Raw genomic sequence first — 11,030 nt, forward strand, 5'->3', positions numbered from 1 at the left:
TGTTTTCCACCATTTCTCATAGACTCTCCCTTTATTCTTGTTTTATTTTAATTCACATTTTTCTTCTTGCGTCTTCTAATTCCCTCTGGTTAAACCCGCCCTGTCCCTGCCTCCCCCAGTGCTGCCAACCTCAGGAGTTTTAAAAAAATCATGAGACTGACCCAATGATGATTTTTTTAAGGTTATATAATGGGTTTTCCATCAATCTGAACCCATCTTCCCCTCCCCACCAGGGGTGTGTTTGACCATTACAGTGTTACCAGTTGCCCTGTAGTGACTGTGGCCCCTGCAGCAGGATCTAAGGACACAGATCTGTACAAAACGCTCCCTGCTGCTGCTTCTCTGCAACCCCCCAAACCCTGATTGATCAATGCTGTATCCCTGCCCAGACGCCACCTCTGCCCCAGGGGTTCTTCCCCCTCCCCCTCCCATCCCTGGGACTGAAGAGAGGGAGGAGGAGGCACTTCTAGGGGTCATAGAGATGAGGAGCCAGGGGCTGGGTAGACGGGAGTCCTCCAAGGTCATAGAGACTGGGGTCCATGAGGCTAGAGAGGCTGATTTCTGGTTCCACTCTCGGCTGTGTGTCTCAGGGACACAATCGGAGCCGGGTGTCTCTGTCCCACACCCAGAGCCAGGGTCGGATTCTCTCGCCAGGGATGGAGCCCAGTGGGAAAGTGAAGATCGGGGCCTCGTCACCAGCATTGATAAATGTCACCTGCCCCCGGTCACAGTCCAGACAAACCTGGATCCTGCTGGGGACCCGGCTCAGGGGCAGGGGGGTCGCAGGGGAGGTGAGAGCTTGGAACTGATCCCCCAACTGCTGCACAGCCCAGATCCCCCCCTCAGGGCTACGGCTGATCCGTCCCTTCCTCCCCATAGACCCTCTGGCCACCCCCACAGCCCAGCATCCCCCATCCCTGACCTCCACCTCCCAGCAATGTCTCCCGGAGGTGAATCCCTCACAGCCCAGCACACAGGCCCAAGAGTCAAATCTCTCAGGGTTGTTGGGTAGTCGCTTCCGCGTGTCTCCCCGTGTCACACTTTTCCGATCCTCAGACAGGACGAGGTGGGGATGAGCCGTGTCTGGATCCAGAGTCACATTCACTGGGGAGAGAGAATCAGACTGTTAGGGGCAGAGCTCGGCCCTGGGGGAGGCTGGGACCATTTCTCACACTCCCCAGCAGCCCCATTCTGGCTGGGACAGGCCTGGATCCCAGGGAGCTGCCTCTGTCCTGGGCACTTGAGACTGAGCAGGGATGTCACTGCAGTTCCTCAGTCTCTGTAAGGAGACCCACTTCATTAGTTTCCCATTTGCTTGCATAAGCTTCAGCTCCCAGCTACCCCTGTTGGTTCTGCTCCATTCCCAGCAGGAGAGACACACCAAGAAAGGCTTTAGTGAGGAGGGAGCAGAGGAAGCAGGTACAGTTTTGAACCCCAGAGGGAATCTCCCTCCACTAATGCAGCCTCCACTCCCAAGCCAGGGAACAGAGAGGAAGGTGCAGCATTGGGGAAGAGCCACTTAACACCAGATAGTAGGAGGTGGCATTGGGTGAAGTAGCCCCATCTCCAGCTCAGAGAAGGAAGGAGCTGACAGCCTCACAGGGAGAGCGTCTCCCCAATCCAGGAAGCAGTGAACAGCTCCAATGGGAGAGCCCAGCCCTGCCCACAGGAAAGGGAGGACCTTGGAGAAGCATGATGGGGAGACCCCCTGCACCGGGGTAAAGCAGAGGGATGTGTCAGCCCTCAGGTCAGAGAGCTCTGTTCGGGTGCTGCTCAGGGAGAGTGTTTCTGTTCATTAGCATGGGCATGAACTCAGCACTAAGGCTGGTGTCAGGATTATTTGTGTGATGTCAACTTGGGGTGTCCCCAGGTGTTCCGTCACCTCGGTAGAAGTTGGGAAGGGGGGTACTAGGTTGCATCGCCTGTGGCCCTGCCCTCTCCATGGCCCTGACCCCACTCTTCATCTTCCAAGGAGCCTTGGCCACTATGGAGAGCCCCTGATGCTCCACCTTCCCACGTCCCCACTCTCCGGGTGTGCACCACCCAGGGCAGGTAGAGGGTCCAGGGGGAAGAGGAGCAGGGGTGGGGCCACTGAGAGGGGCCAGCTCCAGGAAGAGGCTGCACTACACGGGGGGAGCTGATCAGCTGCCCCACCATGAAGCACAGGCACTGCCTGTGATGCTACATGCCTGCCCAAGGCTTGCAGTTTGGAGGAGCAACATGTTCCCGTGCCCCCAAACTATGCCCATGTTAAAAAGTGGGTGGGCTTGACCCCCTGGTCCCCTATGTTCCAGTGCCCCTGGATCTCCTCACTGTTTAATGGGTTATTTGTAGGGCTGTGTGTGTCATGGCCACTGTTGATTTGGTTGGTAACTTTCATTACAATCTCATGAAGATGATTTCACTGGAATTTTCTCATAATTTAAAGACAATCTCCAGCTGCAAAAAGACAGTTACCTTTTCTGTAACTGGTGTTCTTTGAGATGTGTTGCTCATGTGTATTCCACAATAGGTGTGCGTGCTCGCCACGTGCACTGGTGCTGGAAGTTTTTCCCCTAGCAGTACCTATAGGGGGGGAGTGCCCCCTGTAACCCCTGGAGTGGCGCCTGCCTGGCGCGGTATAAGGGGAGCTGTACGCTCCCCCTACCCTCAGTTCCTTCTTGCCAGAAAACTCCGGCAGAGGGGAAGGAGGGCGGGATGTGGAATAGACATGAGCAACACATCTCGAAGAACACCCGTTATGGAAAAGGTAACTGTCTTTTCTGTGTATTCCACAATAGGGGATTCCAATTATATGTGCTGGAGGTGGTTAGGAGTTCACAAGTTCTCGGGACGGAGGACTGCCCTGCCAAACCTGGCATCTTCCCTCGCATAGTGCGAGGTGAACGTGTGAACTGAAGACCAGGTGGCGGCTCTACAAATGTCCTGTATAGGGACGTGGGCCATGAAGGCAGCTGACGAGGCCTGTGCCCGAGTCGAGTGTGCCCTCACAATGGGCGGCGGGGGGACACCCGCCAGCTCATAACAGGAGCGGATGCATGAAGTGATCCAATTAGAAAGGTGCTAAGTGGAAATCGGCCGGCCCCTCACATGCTTGGCCGAGGCAATGAACAGTTGCGAGGACTTTCTGAACAGCTTGGTCCACTCGAGGTAGAAAGCCAGAGCTCGTCTCACATCGAGCATGTGGAGACAGCGCTCCTCACTAGTCGCGTGAGGTTTGGGGCAGATGACTGGTAGAAAAATGTCCTGACCCATGTGGTAGGTGGAGACCACCTTCAGGAGGAACGCGGGGTGTGGGCAGAGTTGGACCTTCTCTTTGTGAAAGACCGTATATGGCGGCTTGGAGGTCAGGGCCCTGAGCTCAGAGACCTGCCTGGTCGACGTGATAGCAACCAGTAAGGCCACTTTCCACGAGAGTTGAGACAAGGAACACATGGCTAACTGTTCAAACGGGGGCCCCATAAGATGAGCCAGCACCAGGTTCAGGTCCCACTGTGGGACCAGGGGTTTAGAATACGGGTAAAGCTGGTCCAAACCCTTAAGGAACCGACCAGTCATAGCATTGGAAAATACCGTGTGTCCTTGCACTGGGGGATGGAAGGCCAATATGGCCACCAGGTCCACCCTGACTGACGAGGCCGCCAGGCCCTGGGCCCACAGGTGGAGGAGGTAATCAAGGATAAGCCAGATCAGGTCAGCCGTTGGGAGCACACCCTAGTCCACCGCCCACCTGGAAAACTGAGACCACTTCGCTAAGAAAGAGCGGCGAAGGGAGGGCCGTCTCCTTTTGAGGAGGACATGCTAGACCAGTTCCGAGCATGTCCTTTCCTCGTCACCTAACCACTGAGCAGCCATGCCGTGAGGTGAAGAGCTATTAGGTTGGGATGGAGGAGGCAGCTCTGGTCCTGGGAGAGCAGGTCCGGGCGGAGCGACAACTGCCACGGCGGAGCCACCGCCAGGCCAGAGAGGGTCCCGTACCAGTGCTGCCTGAGCCATGCCAGGGCAATGAGGAGGACCCTGACTTAGTCCATTTTTATTTTCTCCAGGACCCTGCTGATCAGAGGGAACGGGGGAAAGGCATAGAGAAGCCGGCCTGACCAGGACAGGATAAAGGCATCGGAGATAGCTCCCCTCCCTAGGCCCCCCCAGAGAAGAAGCGGGGGCATCGTCGATTCTGCTGGGTAGCGAATAGGTCCATTTGGGGAGTTCCCCAACATTGGAAGAGCTGGTGGGCCACTTCCGGGTGTAGAGACCACTCGTGCTGAGAGGAAAAGTCTCTGCTCAAGCGATCCGCCCTCACGTTCCAGGCGCCCAGCAGGTGGAAGGCTTTTAGGTGGATGTCGTGGGCTATACAGAAGTCTCACAGACTGAGGGCTTCATGGCAGAGGGAAGAGGATCGGGCCCTGCCTTGCCTGTTGATATAGAACATCGAGGCATTGTTGTTCATGAGGACCCTGACTACCTTGCCCTTCAGGTACGAGCGGAAGGCCATACACATGAGTCCCACCACCCTGAGTTCCTTGACATTTATATGAAGGGGCAGGTCCTGCAGAGACCACAGGCCTTGGGTCTGAAAGTTCCCTACATGGGCCCCCCAACCCAGGTCCGATGCATCGGACACCAGCTCCAACAACGGGGCCCTGTCCCTGAACGGGACCCCTTGGAGCATGTTGCTTGGGGCGTACCACCACCGCAGGGTGGTGAGCACCGAGCTTGGCATGGTGAGGACCTAGTCCTCCTGCGGGATGGAGGGGGACGGGGTCACAATCAGGTCCTCTGGACAGGGCGAGGAGGCCGGCGCGGTGCTTTGGGTGTTGGCCGGCACCAGAGGATCCACCACCTGGTCGGACTCCGGGCACAGTACCAAGGACACGGGTCCCACCGATTCCTTTCCCAGCGGTCTAGCGGAGGCCGACGGTGCTTCCCACGCCCTGGCCACTGAGCGAGCCCACACCGGGGGCTGCACCGGAGGCCACGGTGACCACTGGTACCACTGGGCTGGCCACAATGCTCGGTGCCATCGCACTTGCTGCGGCACTGGCGGATCCAGCTGTTCGGGTTGGCTAGCCTGGCCTGTAGATGAACGGCCATGAGCGGAGGCCGGGCTGGCATACGATCCGCTGCTGTCTCTGGACCGGGAGTAGAGGCGGTATCGGGATCTGCGTCAGCCACGGGACCGCGATCTCGACACGGAGGAACAGCACCAACGGTAGTAGCTGGTCCGCGATCAGTCTCGACGGGCGGACCCACGACAGCGGGATGCTGGCAATCGACGCCCAGGGCTATGGTGACTGGGCGGAGACTTGGAGCGGGAGTCTATGCGGGAACGGCATCGACGATCACGCCGCGACCGACTGCGGTACCTCCTTCGAGATGAGGACTGCTGGCGACCTCCGCCACGGTCCCGTCGATATTCGCTCCGCAAAGAGGAGCGGTGCCGGGAGTCCCAGTCAGATGGCACCCATCCAGACAGTCTGGCCGGCGTTGAGAGTGATCCACATGGACTGGGCCCTGAATGGTCGCTAGGCGGTGAGTGGTGTCGGGAACGTTCCCTCGACCAGTACCGGGCCGGCGGCGACTGTGGCGATCCCAGCAGCGGCTTGCCGCTGGAGCGTGGGGCAGCTCCCCTTATACCAGGCAGGCACCAATCCAGGGTTTGTGGGGGGCGCTCCCCCCCCCACGGGTACTGCTAGGGGAAAAACTTCTGGCACCGGTGCACGTGGCAAGCACGCACACCTATTGTGGAATAGACATGAGCAATCACTCAAAGAAGAACTCACCCTGTCTGTGTGCTCCTAGGGGTTCTCCAATTTGTGTCTCCAGTGCAGACAGCAGAGTGTCTGGTGGGGGAAAGGAGAAAAGAGACAAGATTTCAGGCTTTCATATTTGTAACAGCGTCCCCACTCTGAACACATAGAACTGTGTTTTCATCATGACAGAACAGACCAAGAGGCCCAGAGACACACTCAGGAATTTAATATAAACTAACTGAAACCTTCTCTTTCCTCTCTCATTCAGGCATTTCCCCACAATGGAACCAACGTCCTTGCAGCCTCACAACCATCCCAGGACAATCTGTAAGAGAGATTTTCTTTTCCCCTCATCATCCCCTCCCACCCCTCAGACTCCAGTTGGTTTGTCTCATTCACTTACTGGCTTTTGTCATACCCTAGACCCAGATCATACAAAGACTTTATCATAAAAGTAACTTTACCCACTTTGGTCCCTTTCACCAGGGGTAGGCAGCATCACGTTGTGCGACGGACACTTGACAAAATTACCGAACTTAGTGATGGACATTGGCGGGGTGTTATGTCATTCAGTCATCATTCAACCCGTAAATTAACACACAATTTTCCACATTGAAAAAACCATAACCTGGCTAGGTAGTTAATAAATAATAAACAATAACAATAATAATAAATTCAACTCACTTTAGTGTTTTTGAATGTACCTCACTGCCCCAGTCAATATTTTTTTTGTAGGATGGGGGCATTGAAATAAATATTTATCCTAAAACCATATATCAGTGCATTATTGTCACTACTTTCTTGTTTAAATAATATGTCTTATGGGAGGAGGAATGTGTGTGTGTGTGTGTGTGTGTGTGTGTGTGTGTGTGTGTGTCCCACCTCTACTGAAGGGCTGGAGCTAGGCTGAGGGGGGCTGTGCATCCAGCCACAAAGAAGTGCAGGGGAGGGCTCTGAGTTAGAGAAAATTCTTTCCCAGGTGTCTGTCTGTTGGGTCTTGCTGAAATGCTCAGTGTCCAACTGACCAACATATTTGGGATAAGGAAGGAATTTTCCACCAAGTCAAATTGCCAGAGGCCCTGTTTTTGTTTTGTTTTGTTTTTTTGTACAGAGGCTATACTAGAATAAATGGTGGATTCTCTGTAACTTGAAGTCTTTAAATCAGTATTTGAGGACTTCAGTAATTCAGCCAGAGTTTAGGGGTAAATTACAGGAGTGGGTGGGGAGGTTCTGTGGCCTGCAATGTGCAGGAGCTCAGAGCAGATGGATCAGGATGGTGCCTTCTGACCTTAAAGTCTATGGGTCATTTCTTACTTTGTAATAGTAATTGAAAGGCATGTTTTTGGTGCAAACAAAGGTTTGAATTAATCAACCTGAGTGTCTTGGACCCAAGTGTCTGGCATTCACACCCAGCAATTAAATAGAAGCATCATCTAAGTGTGAACCAATTGACCAGCAACGTTCTCTTCCCACAGTCTCAGAGGCTCATCCCAATTTCCATTCTTAGATCGATTTTAGGTACCTTTGAATTTCCTCAGAGTCTCCAACGGCACAATAGTTTTACGGGAGAAATCGCTGACTTGCTCCTCCAGTTCAGGAGAAATCTCCTCTGGCTGTTGGAACTTCCCTTTCTCACACCTAGAGAGAAACAATTTCACATGATTATATTTCATTGTGTGACTCATTATAAGTTCTGGCTAGTGAGTCGCTGTTCTAATGGGCCTAGAGTTCGAATTCCTCAACTTCTCCCAGTCTCAGAGCAGGTGCAACACAGCCTATGGCCGTACAACCTTCCCTTCAAAGGACTCATTAATATTCTTCAGCTCTGGGGACAAAAGGGGAATTGAGTCTCCATGGCTAATTTACTCCTTGGCCTCCATGTTCTGAGGGACAGGAGGTTCCTATGTGAAGTGCTGTAGAAATCTGTCCACTAGGAACTAGACTAAGACACCAACTCTCCCCTCCTCAGCTCATTCCACACAGGTCTCCTAACAACCCTCTTTACCAGTGCTGACCTGGGCTGAATGGTAACCAGGGCCCCAACAGTGACAGGCCCATATTCCATCCCCACAATCCTGAGGCAGCCAGTCCTCCAGGGATGTGACATCTCTTGGAAATACTTTAGGTCAGTCCTTCCCACTGAATGGATAATTCCAGGGTGAGAACCTCAGGATTAATTTTATCTGAGAGATTTGTATCCAAAATGTGACCTTCCCCATACTTGTTGCTGTGGAGATGCCATGCTAACACCATCTCCATGCTCTTTCCCAGCATTGCCAAGAATATGTGGGAGTGAGAGAGAGCCACGTACCTACTCAAGGTGCTTCTGACATCCTAGAGGGGAGAGAGAGGAGAGAGAGATTAAAAAAAAATCTCAGTACCACCTGACACACACTTGGGATTCCAGGAAAGAGATTTTGCAAATACAGGGGAAATCAGCCCTGCCCTGGCCCCAGGGCCATGGTTTCACTGAGCTAACGGGGCTTTTCCATCTCTAATATCTCTGTGTCTGTGACTCTGCAAAGAACAATCTTCATTCACATGTCAGCAATGCACATGCCGAGTTACACTGAGATCTCTGACTGCTGGACCCCTGTGCCCGTAGCTCAGGAGCTGTCCTGTCCCTGTGTTGGGATCTGGGATGTTTCCAGCTCAGTCTCACCTGCAGGAATTCACTTGCTGGCTTCTGACACTTCCCCTCCAGCTCATTGATCAGCTCACTGAGACGGGAAATCTCCTCGGAGAGTTTGGTGATATTTTCATTCTGTATCTTCACAATTGCCTCATCCAGCTTCTCCAGCTGGGCCAGCAGGAGTCGCTCTTGTTCCTCCAGGAATTGCCGCAGTTGTTGAAATTCAGACACAATCTTCTGCCTCTCGTTTTCTGTCTGTTTCTATAAGAAATAAGGAAAGGGCTGGTCAGGAACATGGATGGAGCCTGATGACCTTTCATACAGTCTTACAAGAGAGTTTCTTTACAATCTCTAACACATCTGTGTAGAGACCAGGACATGAGCCGTCTGGCCTAGTGCTCAGAGCTGCAGTTGGAAGTCAGGAACTACAGCCAAAGTCAGAGCTGGAGTCAAAGTCAGGATCTCACCAAAGGTTGAGGCTACAGTCGAGCTCAGGAGTCATGCCAAAGGCTGAGCCAGAATCAGTGTCTGGAGTCACACGGGGGATCAGGACTGGAGTCCGAGTCAGGCAGCCACGCAAAGGGTCAAGCCGGAGTCAGATAGCAGTACTGCAGGTCAAACCTGAGCCAGGAACAATGCCAGGGCCAAGCCAGAGTCAGGGTCCAGTCCAGCAGCAGATCGGGAGTTCACTCAGTTGTTTGGACAACTTCCAGTGACTCCTGCTGGCGTAATTCATGCATCCGAACGTCTGCTCCAATCAGGAGCTTTGTAGGCAGATCCTCTGGTGGGCCAGAGTTCCACTAGCCCCACCCCTGCTGGCTCTAGAGAAGTGTTGGGTTGTAGTGACAGTCTCTGAGCACTGAGGTTCAAAACCCACCATTCTTCATATCCTGACACTTGACTATATACTGTGATCACAAGGGAGAGGATTTTCTTACAGCTTCCCATTTGGTCCCAATCTCTCTGAAAGGGCTGTCTCCATGTCTACTGGGATGTAATCAGTGCAGTTTGGGAGAAATTTTGTGAAAGCCACAAGGGGTAGTAATTAACTCATTAATTAAAATGCATCTTAGATCCTGCAGAAGATGCTGTTGTCCTTCTCCAGGGAGAGAACATTTGTGATATGCACACCTGTACACACACACACACACAGTATCCCATGATATCATGGAGAAATACACACAAGGCCACAGAGAAATCTACCAATAAACATCTCTCCCACCTCCATGTCCCAGCAGGCGAAGAACAATAGGCACCTACCAGGTACTCCTGGCTTCTCTTCTCTGCAGTCACTTTCAATCCCAGCAGCTTTTCTCTCTCTTCCCTCAGAGTCTTCAAATGGGCTTGTATTTTTTCCTGACAAACAGAAATGATTTGGTGGGTTTATTTTGAGGGTTGTAGGGGGTGGATGAGGTTTTTTTTTACCCAAAATTCAAGATAACAGTCAGTCTTCCTAGATAGACTAGGTCAGGTGGGTAAGGCAATATCTTCTGCTGGCCCAGCTCCTGTTGGTAAGAGAGTTACACACAACTCAACTCTGGGGAACATACTCTTTCCCAGGCCTGAAGAAGAGCTCTGTGTAAGCTTGAAAGCTTGTCGTGCACCCACAGAAGCTGGCCATGAGCAGACATTACTTCACCTCCCTTGTTTCTCTAATATCCCGGGACCAACAGAGTTACAACAATACTGTGTACAACAGTGGGTCTTTCTAGAGGTAGGACATGAGAGACACCAAGGAAATGAAACCTTATTTATGGAAATTGGGTGGGTTTTGTATTCAGATTGTTTAAAGTTATTACGTCCACTCTCTCCATTGAGTTGAACCAGTGGAAAACTGGTGTCCCATGGCAGTGAATTTATAAAGCTGTTTTTGAGAAGATTTAACAAACAGTGAAACCAATCCCAGAAGCCATCAGGGGCAGCCATATAGGCTGGGATGCTCAAAGGAGTCCAACTCCATTGACTTTCAGAACTGTACCCCTGGGGATTAGACGGGTTGGACAGCACTGATCTAGGGACTAGGGCAAACCCCATTAGATGTGTTGATTTGTGTTAGGAACAGTTGGGGTTTGCCCTAGTGCTGTCCTAGCCCCTTTCTGTGGCAATGGCCTCTGGGTAGCTTCATCTGCTAAGTGCTACTGGAAGGGGCAGAGTAGCTAGTGGTTGGGGCACTGAACTGGGCCTTGTAAAACCAGGTTTTTATATCCAACTCTGCCACTGATCTGCTGAGTCATCTTGGACAAGTCACTTCCCCTCACTGTGCCTCAATTTCCCCTCCCACCCTTTGTCTGTCTTGTCCAGTTAGACTGTAAATGGCTCGGAGCAGGAATTGTCCCTCACTGGGTTTTGTGCAAGGCCCCCCCACAATTGACGTCAGATCTCATCTGGGGTCTGTAGGGGATGCAAATAACAATAAACACTGTGATACAACCAGTAATACCAGCCACAGCTTGTAACTCCCCTATCAGCTTTCATGCAATGAAGGCTACACACAGCTGAATGACACAGTTACACCATTAACCTGTAATTAACATCCAAAGTTATTACCCATTAGACTGGACAGCAACTCGGTACCTTGTACTCCTGGGCAGCCTCCTGTATGGGAACCACCGTGTGAGTGCGGTGACCCCGGGATCTGTCACACACCA

General features: G+C 52.4%; 1 pseudogene; it reads right to left on the minus strand.

Annotated features, from left to right (window-relative positions):
• Nucleotides 1-288: 288 nt before the first annotated feature.
• Nucleotides 289-11,030, minus strand: part of LOC112115881 — a 44,413-nt pseudogene continuing 33,671 nt past the window's right edge.

Source organism: Terrapene carolina, unplaced genomic scaffold, assembly GCF_002925995.2.
Source record: "Terrapene carolina triunguis isolate 2854851 unplaced genomic scaffold, T_m_triunguis-2.0 Scaffold624, whole genome shotgun sequence".
NCBI classification, from domain to species: domain Eukaryota; kingdom Metazoa; phylum Chordata; order Testudines; family Emydidae; genus Terrapene; species Terrapene triunguis.